This window comes from Rhipicephalus microplus, chromosome 3, assembly GCF_043290135.1.
Source record: "Rhipicephalus microplus isolate Deutch F79 chromosome 3, USDA_Rmic, whole genome shotgun sequence".
Taxonomy (NCBI): Eukaryota; Metazoa; Arthropoda; class Arachnida; order Ixodida; family Ixodidae; genus Rhipicephalus; species Rhipicephalus microplus.
This window is the reverse complement of record NC_134702.1, coordinates 197,130,816-197,141,252: the sequence shown is the minus strand read 5'-3', so window position 1 is coordinate 197,141,252 and position 10,437 is coordinate 197,130,816. Positions and strand designations below refer to the sequence as shown.

Below are 10,437 nucleotides of genomic sequence, written 5' to 3'. Positions count from 1 at the left end.
GAGCTGTATCAACGTCTGCACAGCCCTCACACTGCAGCTTCATGTCTACAAGAGATCATAAGTTGTTACTTGTTAGGAAGTTATGAATTCTTCACAGATGAATACAGCCTTTCAAACCACGTAATAAAGCTGACACCAGGCAACCACACCACGCATTTATTATGTTCCCTATGGTGCGCTTGGTATGCATTAAATGCATTTTACGCTTTGGCACCCTCTGTAGTATGCTGGATTCTTCATTTCAGTTTTTCGGTGCCTATTACTGAACGTTTACACTTTTAGATAAAGTTTATGCATCGTATTCAGGAAGTTAACCTGATGCATTATGCACAGCTTGAACTATGATAATTAACTCTCTTTTAAATAGGGGCGAACACGGGTGCTGTCTCCGTACCAAGTGTCTTGCATCGAAAAATTGGGCGTAAGTAATTTCATTTTTATTGTGTTGAGGTGGCTTGGCACTACTCAGCTGGCTTGTAGTTTAACCCGCTAGTCAAAATTAACCTATACAGTTGATTTTGTTCTGAGACCCGAAATCTAGATAGTAAGTACCTATGGTCACGCAGAATGACACGGGAGACACGGATGAGCACTCGTCCGTGTCCATGCCCTGGTGTATAAAAGATGGTAAGCTTAGTTACCTACCAATTAGGAACCAACTCACCCAGCAGCAAGTTTATTGAACGAAGGCTAAATTTTGAAGTCGCCTGTGGTCAAGGAAGTTTGGATCATTCACAGCTCCTAGATTTCTGGAATGACTATAAAATTTACGGACTGTGCATTTTTGACTAGCAATCACGTTTCATTGTCACAACGTGGCCGCTGCTCAAAAGATCAAACGCGCGGTTAGTCCGGCTAGCCAAAGTCTTTTACATCCTCATGTGCAGAGTACAATTCCCGCTGTGCAGCACTCCCATGGCTGCTCAAGAATTTATATTCACCTCGCAACTTTAATTTCTTGTTCATTAGTACTTTTTGTAGGCTGTTGTCTTGTGTAGCACGTCATTCGTGCACGCCAGACTGTTCACCTTCATCGATCTTCCAAACAAAGGAGCACCTTTATTCAGCGGTCAAACAAAGGAAAGATGTTGTCCGCAGTATCAACAGACGCCTATATCTTGTTGCTTGATGGCCCCACCAACAAGGCTCTTTGCCTTCAATGGGACTTTCGTACCTTCTTTTGCATATTTATGTATATGTGCACTAGACAAGTGTGTATTTTTTTCAAATATTTTCATACGGTAACGTAAGAAATGCCGTAGTAATGAAGTCTTCACGGGAAAGTTTTTCACCGGTCTTATGCTAGAAATCTTCGAGTTTTTACCATTTCAGTGTCACAAGTGATATTGCACACTGGGTCGCTTAGGAAAACTTTCCCACAATCCTGCCTAAACTTTTTGCAAAGATGCCCGCTACACAATGATGGATGACAGTGTGTTCCTGCTGCCAGCTCGCAATAAGTTCGCGTGCTGCGTGACGCCTTACAGGCTCATAAAGAGTGTGCCATACTCGCCGCCATGGCTGCAGATGGTGCTGACTGACACTCCCGCGCTCAAATTCACATATGAACCAAATAAAGTGGCTTGGAGGATAGCCGCCGTGGTAGCTCAGTGGTAGAGCATCGAACGTGTTATTCGAAGGCCGCAGATTCTGTTCCTGCCCAAGTCAACTTACCTTTTCACCCACTTTTCTTTCTTCGCAAATACATTAGAATTCGCTCTAATAACTTCCCCTATACTTTCCTTGGTAGGTCTAAATAATATTGTGTCAAAACCCAGAAAAACAAGCCCGTAAGTGTACGCTTGTTTCTCGTATTCACTAACGAGGGCCTCGTATTGGCAGACTTCGTGCCTTAGCTTGTATACGAGGGAAAATTGGTCAGCTGCCAGTTCTTAATAGGTTCGCGTGCTACGTCACGCCGTACAGGCTGATAAAGAGTGTGCCACACTCGCCGCCATGGCTACAGATGGCGCTGACTGACACTCCCTCGCTCAAAATCACATATAAACCAAATAAAGTGGCTTGGAGAATAGCCGCCATGGTAGCTCAGTGGTAGAGCATCGAACACGTTATTCGAAGATCGCAGGTTTGGATCCTGCCCACAGCAAGTTATCTTTTCACTCACTTTTATTTCTTCACATTTACATTAGAATTGGCCTAATAACTTCCCTAATAGTTTCCTTGGCATTATTGTCTGATAGATCTCAATATTATAACAAAACAATCCCTTAAGTATACACCAGTTTCTCTCTCTCTCTCTCTCTCTCTATATATATATATATATATATATATATATATATATATATATATAATAGCACGTGAACTTTATTATCAGTGGGCTGTATATGAGGGACTATTATTCAGCGGCCCGCTCATAATAAAGTTCACGTGCTACGTGACACCAAACATGCGCAAGAAAGATTGTTTTCACACTCGTCGCTTGGCTTATAGATGGCGCTGACTGTCACTCCTACTTCTAAATTCACATATAAACCCAAAAAAGTGGGTGGAGGGAAGGCTGCAGTGGTAGCTCAGTGGTTAGAGCGTCGAACGTGTTATTCGAAGGTGGTAGGTTCGATTTCTGCTCACGGCTGTTTATTTATTCATCCCCTTCTTTTTCTTTTTATTTACATTCCGTCGGTTCTAATAACTTCCCCTTACATTACTTGGCATTACTGTCTGTTAGATCTCATTATTAGTGTGTTAAAACACGGAAAAATGAGCCTTTGGGTATACACTTCTTTCCCTTATTTCATTGAACGAGGGTTTCGTACTGGCAGACTTGGTGTGTTTAGGTTGTATACGAGAGACTATTAATCAGCTGCCCGCTCATAATAAAGTTCACGTGCTACGTGACGCCAAACATGCGCATAAAAGAGTGTTTTCACACTCTTCGCTTGGCTTATAGATGGCGCTGACTGTCACTCCTACTTCTAAATTCACATATAAACCCAAAAAAGTGGATGGAGGGTAGGGCGCTGTGGTAGCTCAGTGGTTAGAGCATCTAACGCGTTATTCGAAGGTCGTAGGTTCGATTCCTGCTCACGGCTGGTTATTTTTTCATCCACTTTTCTTTCTTCTTATTTACACTTCATTGGTTCTAATACCTTCCCCTGTACATTCCTTGGCACTACTGTCTGTTAGATCTGATTAATATTGTGTTAAAACATGGAAAAAGGAGCCCTTGGGTATACACTTCTTTCCCTTATATATATATATATATATATATATATATATATACATATATATAAATATATATATTATAAAGGAGATTTATTAAGCAGAAGGGTTGATGCTTGGAAGGCTTGGAAGGCGATGCACCAGCCGCAATTTCCGAGCTCGAGCCGCTACTGCACACTCGATGCTGCTGCCTCTGCGCCGGAGTACTTCCTCTTCTTTAGAATGGCCCCCCGGAGAAAAAAGGAGCCATCCTGGCGACTTAGTCCTGTGCAGGCGGCGTTGAACCGTGGTACTGCTTGAGCCTCTGGACGTGTACAACCTCGCGGTTGCGACGTCGCAAGTCTGATGGTGGCGTAAGAGGCTCAATGAGGTAGTTTACCGGCGAAGTTTGTTCGACAATACGATATGGCCCATCGTACTTCGGCAGAAGTTTGGATGAGAGCCCAGGTGTGCGATGCGGCACTGACAGCCATACAAGAGAACCCGGAAGAAAAACGGGAGTTGAGGTCTGGGCATCATGAATTGCTTTTTGCCTGTTTTGGTCATCGCAGGTAAAGCGACGAGCTAACTGGCGGCATTCTTCTGCGTGTCTGGCGGCGTCCAAGATCGGTAGGCACTCGGACGCGTCTGGTCGATAGGGCAAAATGGTGTCAATGGTGTGGGAGGGGTGACGGCCGTAGAGGAGGTAAAAAGGGGAGAAGCCTGTTGTCGCTTGCGTTGCCGTATTATAGGCGTATGTAATGAATGGGAGAACTAAGTCCCAATTAGAGTGGTCAGGCGTCACGTACATAGATAGCATGTCACCGAGAGTACGATTAAAGCGCTCGGTAGCCCCATTGGTTTGTGGGTGGTAAGCGGTACATGTGCGATGTACAATAGCACACTCAGCGAGCAATTTTTCAATGACCTCGGACAAGAAGGCGCGGCCGCGGTCACTGAGGAGTTCTTGAGGGCCTCCATGACGCAACACAAAATGACGCAGTAGGAAAGTGGCAACCTCCTGTGCTGTAGCCGTTTTAAGAGCAGCGGTCTCGGCATAGCGCGTTAGGTGGTCGATAGCAACTATTATCCACCTGTTGCCAGTCGGAGTCAATGGAAGTGGCCCATAAATATCTATTCCAACCCGTTCGAAGGGTCGGGAAGGGCATGGTAAAGGCTGCAGTTCACCGGCGGAGGCGTGTGGTGGAGATTTTCGGCGCTGACATTCGGCACAAGAGCGGACGAAGATGCGGACAAAGGTATACATGCCACGCCAGTAGTAGCGATGTCTAAGCCTTTCGTAGGTCTTGAAGACTCCTGCGTGGCCACATTGTGGGTCAGCGTGAAAAGAGGAACAAATCTGCGACCTCAGGGTTCGTGGAACGACGAGCAGCCACTTGCGTCCCTCTGGTGCGTAGTTACGTCGATAGAGAAGCGTGTCACGTATCGAGAAGTGTGGAACTTGGCGCCGAAGCGTTCGCGTCTTTGGGAGTTCAGAAGTGTCGGATAGATGATTGAGGAGAGACGCAGTCCACGGGTCATTGCGTTGTTCGCTAGCAATGGTGTCAAAGTCAAGCGATGACAATGTGGAATCGCAAGCGGAGTCAGCTGTGGCATTCTGGGACAGGGGGGAACGGGAAAGGGCGTCGGCGTCAGCATGCTTCCGTCCTGACCGATAAACCACGCGTATGTCGTAATCTTGAATTTTCAACGCCCAGCGAGCGAGGCGGCCAGATGGGTCTTTTAACGTTGAAAGCCAGCACAGCGCGTGGTGGTCGGTCACGACGTCAAAAGAACGACCATATAGATATGGGCGAAACTTTCCAAGGGCCCACACAATGGCCAAGCACTCCTTTTCTGTGACGCTGTAGTTGCTCTCAGCCTTGGTAAGTGTGCGACTAGCGTATGCCACGACGTATTCTTCATGTTCCGGTTTACGCTGTGCGAGCACAGCGCCCAGGCCTACACCACTGGCGTCGGTGTGGATTTCAGTTGGAGCTTCAGGATCGAAATGGCGTAGAATGGGTGGCGTCGTAAGAAGCCGTCGCAGGGTGGTGAAAGCCTCGTCGCAGGCAGGGGACCACGATAAGAGGTCTTTACAGCTGCTGAGAAGTTGCGTGAGAGGTGATATAATAGACGCGAAGTTTCGGACGAATCGCCGGAAATACGAACACAGGCCGATGAAACTTCGAAGTTCTTTGATGGTGGCAGGTTTAGGAAACGCCGTAACAGCTCGCAATTTCTCGGGATCCGGGAGGATGCCTTCCTTGGAAACAACGTGGCCCAAAATGTTCAGTTGACGCATGGCAAATCGACATTTTTTGAGGTTTAATTGCAAACCGGCGTTAGTTAAGCAAGTAAGGACGTGCTGAAGGCGACGTAAGTGTGTGTCAAAGTTAGGGGCGAAGACCACGATATCATCGAGGTAACACAAGCATATCTTCCATTTTAGTCCACGCAGGATGTTGTCCATCATTCGTTCGAACGTTGCAGGTGCATTGCACAGTCCGAAGGGCATGACGGTGAATTCATATAAGCCGTCTGGCGTGACAAAAGCGGTTTTGGGGCGATCGGCCTCCGCCATAGGCACCTGCCAGTAGCCTGACCGCAAGTCTAACGAGGAAAAGAACTCGGCGCCCTGCAAACTGTCCAAAGCATCGTCAATGCGCGGTAGTGGATAGACATCCTTCAGCGTGATCTTGTTCAATCGCCGGAAATCGACACAGAAACGAATAGAACCGTCTTTCTTTTTGACGAGAACCACCGGAGACGCCCATGGGCTCTGTGAAGGTCGAATGACGCCTCTGCGAAGCATGTCGTCTACTTGGTCAGCAATGACGCGGCGTTCTGTAGCGGACACGCGATATGGTCGTTGTCGCAACGGTGAGTGGGACCCAGTGTAGATGTGGTGTTCTACTGCTAAGGCACGGCCGAGAGATGTTTGTTCAACGTCGAAAGAGTGGCGGTAGCTTTCAAGAATGGTGAGGAGTTGTGAACGCTGCGAAGATGTCAAATCTGCAGCGATGAATGGTTGAAATATGTTTGCCGACGTTGAGTCAGGCGCTGAGACGACAGCCAGTTCACAGACGGAGGTAGAAGGCACCTCATCGGAGACGGATATAATTCTGGAAGAACTGATTGTCTCGACGTGGCCAAGGCACTCGTGACAAAGTAGGGATAAAGACGACGACTCATGATTATAAATTGGCATTGTGGTCGACCCTTCTACAAGATCGAGAGCAGCAAAAGGCAGGGGGAGGGCTCTTCGGGCGACGAATATTGGAGATGGTGTGAAGAAGACCGTGCCGTTGGATATGGCGCTGCATGAAACTGGCACGAACGCAAAGGAGCATGGAGGGATGTAGGTGTCATCGCTAACGACAAGTTTAGCGGCAAACTGGGTGTCGGCGGACGCTTGGTCATCCAGTGAGCAAAATTCGACCTCAGCCTTAGCACAGTCGATTACGGCGTTATGACGCGACAAAAAGTCCCATCCCAAAATAATATTATGGGAGCATGATGAAAGAACCACGAACTCTATCGTATACAGAACGTCCTGAATTGTCACGCGGGCTGTACATACTGCGGTCGGTTGAACAGGTTGAGCACTGGCTGTGCGAAGCGATAATCCGGAGAAAGGCGTCGTAACCTTACGAATTGAGCGACAAAATCCAGCATCTATAACCGAAACAGCTGCACCGGTATCTACAAGAGCGACAGTAGGAATATTTTCGACGAACACATCAATAACATTGGTAGGTGACAAATGAGGACTTGGGCAAATCGAAACTTGCGCAGTTCTTGCCTCAGGAACTGCGTCGTCTAGTTTTCCTCCTCGTTAGGTGCGGGCCGTCGACGCATAGGAGAAGGCGAGCGGCGGCGTGGAGAGGGCGAGCGAAGACGTCCCGGCCGAGGGCGGTGGTCGTCCTGGTAGCGGGCTGGCGTTGGAGTGGAGGAACCGTATCGCGCGTTGGAGTCAAGCGGGAAGAAAGGCTCACGGCGGTTTTCATTGGTGATAGGCGTCCGGCGGCGGCAATACCTTGCGACGTGTCCGGGGTATCGACAAGCGTAACATATCGGGCGATTATCGAGGGTGCGCCACGGGTTGGCGGTGTTAGTGCTGGTCCAGTGAACTGGAGCTGGGGGATAGCTCGCGCGAGGCTAGAACGGAGGCGCAGGCGCCTTGCGAGTTGGCATGGCTGCAGCCGCGGCGTAGGTGAGAGGAGCAGCCACAAGATTAGGCTCGCGAGCAGCTGGTAAGGCCTCGGCGACCTCTCCTTGAATGACGTCACGTAGAGACGATGGTAAAGTTGTGGTAGCTTCTGGTGTGAAAGGCACCAAGGAAAGCTGTCGTGCAACTTCTTCGCGGACAAATGCTTTTATTTCGGCCATTAGTGACGCGTGGTCATGACCACTGATCACACTAGACAGCGATGCCAAATCGTGCGCTGGAAGACGTCTTGTCAGAGCTCGCTGCTTCCGCAATTCATCGTAGCTTTGGCAGAGGCTAATTACGTCGTTAACAGTGGTCGGGCTTTTCGCCAAGAGCATTTGAAAAGCGTCGTCGTCAATCCCTTTGAGGATGTGCTTACATTTTTCAGCTTCCGTCATTTCGGCGTTCACGCGTCTGCACAAATCGACGACGTCCTCTATGTAACTTGTGAAGGTTTCACCCGTTTCTTGTGCGCGTGTGCGTAAACGTTGCTCGGCACGAAGTTTTCGGACGGCAGGTCGATCGAAGACTGCTACAATCGACGTTTTAAATTGCGGCCACGTTCGGACGTCTGCCTGGTGGTTTCTAAGCCAAAGGCTGGCTACACCCGTGAGATAGAACGAAACGCGTGTCAACTTGTCCGCGTCCGTCCATCTGTTTAAAGCGCTCACCCGTTCGAAAGTCGAGAGCCACTCTTCAACGTCGTTGTCATCTGTTCCACTGAAGATTGGAGGCTCTCGCTGAGGAACACTGCCTGGACAGGTGGCCGGAAGAGATGGAAGCGTCTGCTGATCGGCGTCCGGCATAGCAGAAGGTAGCCGTCGAGAACGGAGTTCCAGGATGGTAGCGGGAAGGTGTAAGGGACGGTCCCCGGCACCTCCACCAATTATAAAGGAGATTTATTAAGCAGAAGGGTTGATGCTTGGAAGGCTTGGAAGGCGATGCACCAGCCGCAATTTCCGAGCTCGAGCCGCTACTGCACACTCGATGCTGCTGCCTCTGCGCCGGAGTACTTCCTCTTCTTTAGAATATATATATATATATATATATATATATATATATATATATATATATATATATATATATATAAAATAAGGGAAAGAAGTGTATACCTAAGGGCTCGTTTTTCCGTGTTTTTAACACAATATTAATGAGATATAACAGACAGTAATGCCAAGGAATGTACAGGGGAAGTTATTAAAACCAATGGAATGTAAATAGGAAGAAAGAAAAGTGGATGAAAAAATTACCAACTGTGAGCAGGAATCGAACCTACGACCTTCGAATTACGCGTTCGATGCTCTAACCACTGAGCTATCACAGCGGCCCTCCCTCCATCCACTTTTTTGGGTTTATCTGTGAATTTAGAAGTAGAAGTGACAGTCAGCGCCATCTATAAGCCAAACAACGAGTGTGAAACACTCTTATGCGCATGTTTGGCGCCACGTAGCACGTGAACTTATTATGAGCGGGCAGCTGATTAATTGTCCCTCTTATACAACCGCGTAATTCGAAGGTCGTAGGTTCGATTCCTGCTCACAGTTGGTAATTTTTTCATCCACTTTTCTTTCTTCCTATTTACATTCCATTGGTTTTAATAACTTCCCCTGTACATTCCTTGGCATTACTGTCTGTTATATCTCATATATATATATATATATATATAGAACTTGAAGGGAAGGCACGACAGGTCCGGGTATTTTCTATATTGAAATAACTTGCAGATAGCACATAAGAAAAGGATAGTATTTACTAACGTTTCGGCCGTGGCACGGCCTTCGTCAGAGTCTGACGAAGGCCGTGCCACGGCCGAAACGTTAGTAAATACTATCCTTTTCTTATGTCCTATCTGCAAGTTATTTCAATATATATATATATATATATATATATATATATATATATATATATATATATACTCAATGGTTATTAGTTACACATTTATTGATAACAAGACACACAATTCGAGAACTCTTCATCTATTTACTGGACGCTTGGTCAAACATAAAGCCCGACTATCAGAGTGCGTTGCAGAACTTCAAATACGCGTTTTTTTTAAATTTTGGCACCTTTTGGTAACAATTGTGCTAGTTATTTTTCTGCAGCTTCGTATTGTAGGTGAAAACTAATGCTCTGCAGTACGCTACAACTAGCGTTGGGAATCTTAAGCATTTTTCTACAGAGTTAGCTCTCTAGGGTGTGCGCCAGAAAAATCTTTAACCCATAAAGTTCGAGTGTTTGAGCCAACGAAAAAAATAAAAAGAAACAATAACACAACTCGCTCAGAGCTGAAGCAAAGTGGAAGAGTAGAATTTCCGTGGCAGCTCTGATCTTCCCGTCTGTAAACAATGTGTGCTGAACATCCTATTTGTCGTCGTTCACCTTGTCTTCGTCGCGCATTTTCGTGGTTAATAAACAGAAAGACAAGCTGCCCTTCTCCAGATTTAGGTACTCCTTTACCCACTTCTAGGGAGCTGTGCGCTAACAAAAAGTAAAAAAAACGATTGTGTGTGCGTGTGCGCATAAATGCTTGCTTTTTCTCGTGATAACCACGACCAAAAATTGAGAAAACAGATTTTGTCAGTACTATGTGGAAACACAAGGCAACACATGCTCTGCGTTGAAAGGATTTCGCCTCATCAAAGCAAGTAAGCAGGACGACCTTGTGCGCCGCATTTTTGCACCGATAGGCACTGCGCCGTGTAACCATTAGGCAGACAGAAATTAGGTGCCTTCTTCCTTTTCCTCATGAACCACTCACAACAACAACACCGATAGCTGTTATGACATCTCGACCCGGATCGCATGAGAGCCGTAGTTGCCCACAGCCACCTGTGGTGTCCGTAACCACTATCGCACAAAATAAAAGAAACAAACTCAATTGATAAAATAAACCCAGCACGCAGTGGGATTCGAACGCGGTTGTTTTCTTTGTATAAAAAAAAAGAAAATTGGGCACGCAGGTGCTTAGAACTCCTTAGCAACCAGGCCTTAGGCAGACTTGATATTGGGAAGGTAATCGCATTAATATAAGTAATAAAACTTTTCAGACCAGCAAAGAAGCAACC

The 10,437-nt window shown here is 46.9% G+C and overlaps 1 non-coding gene across 1 annotated transcript; it reads right to left on the bottom strand.

Moving 5' to 3' along the window:
• Positions 1-8,623: 8,623 nt before the first annotated feature.
• Positions 8,624-8,696, bottom strand: TRNAT-CGU (transfer RNA threonine (anticodon CGU)). Its single transcript has one exon. It is a non-coding gene; the product is annotated as a tRNA-Thr (tRNA).
• Positions 8,697-10,437: the final 1,741 nt, after the last annotated feature.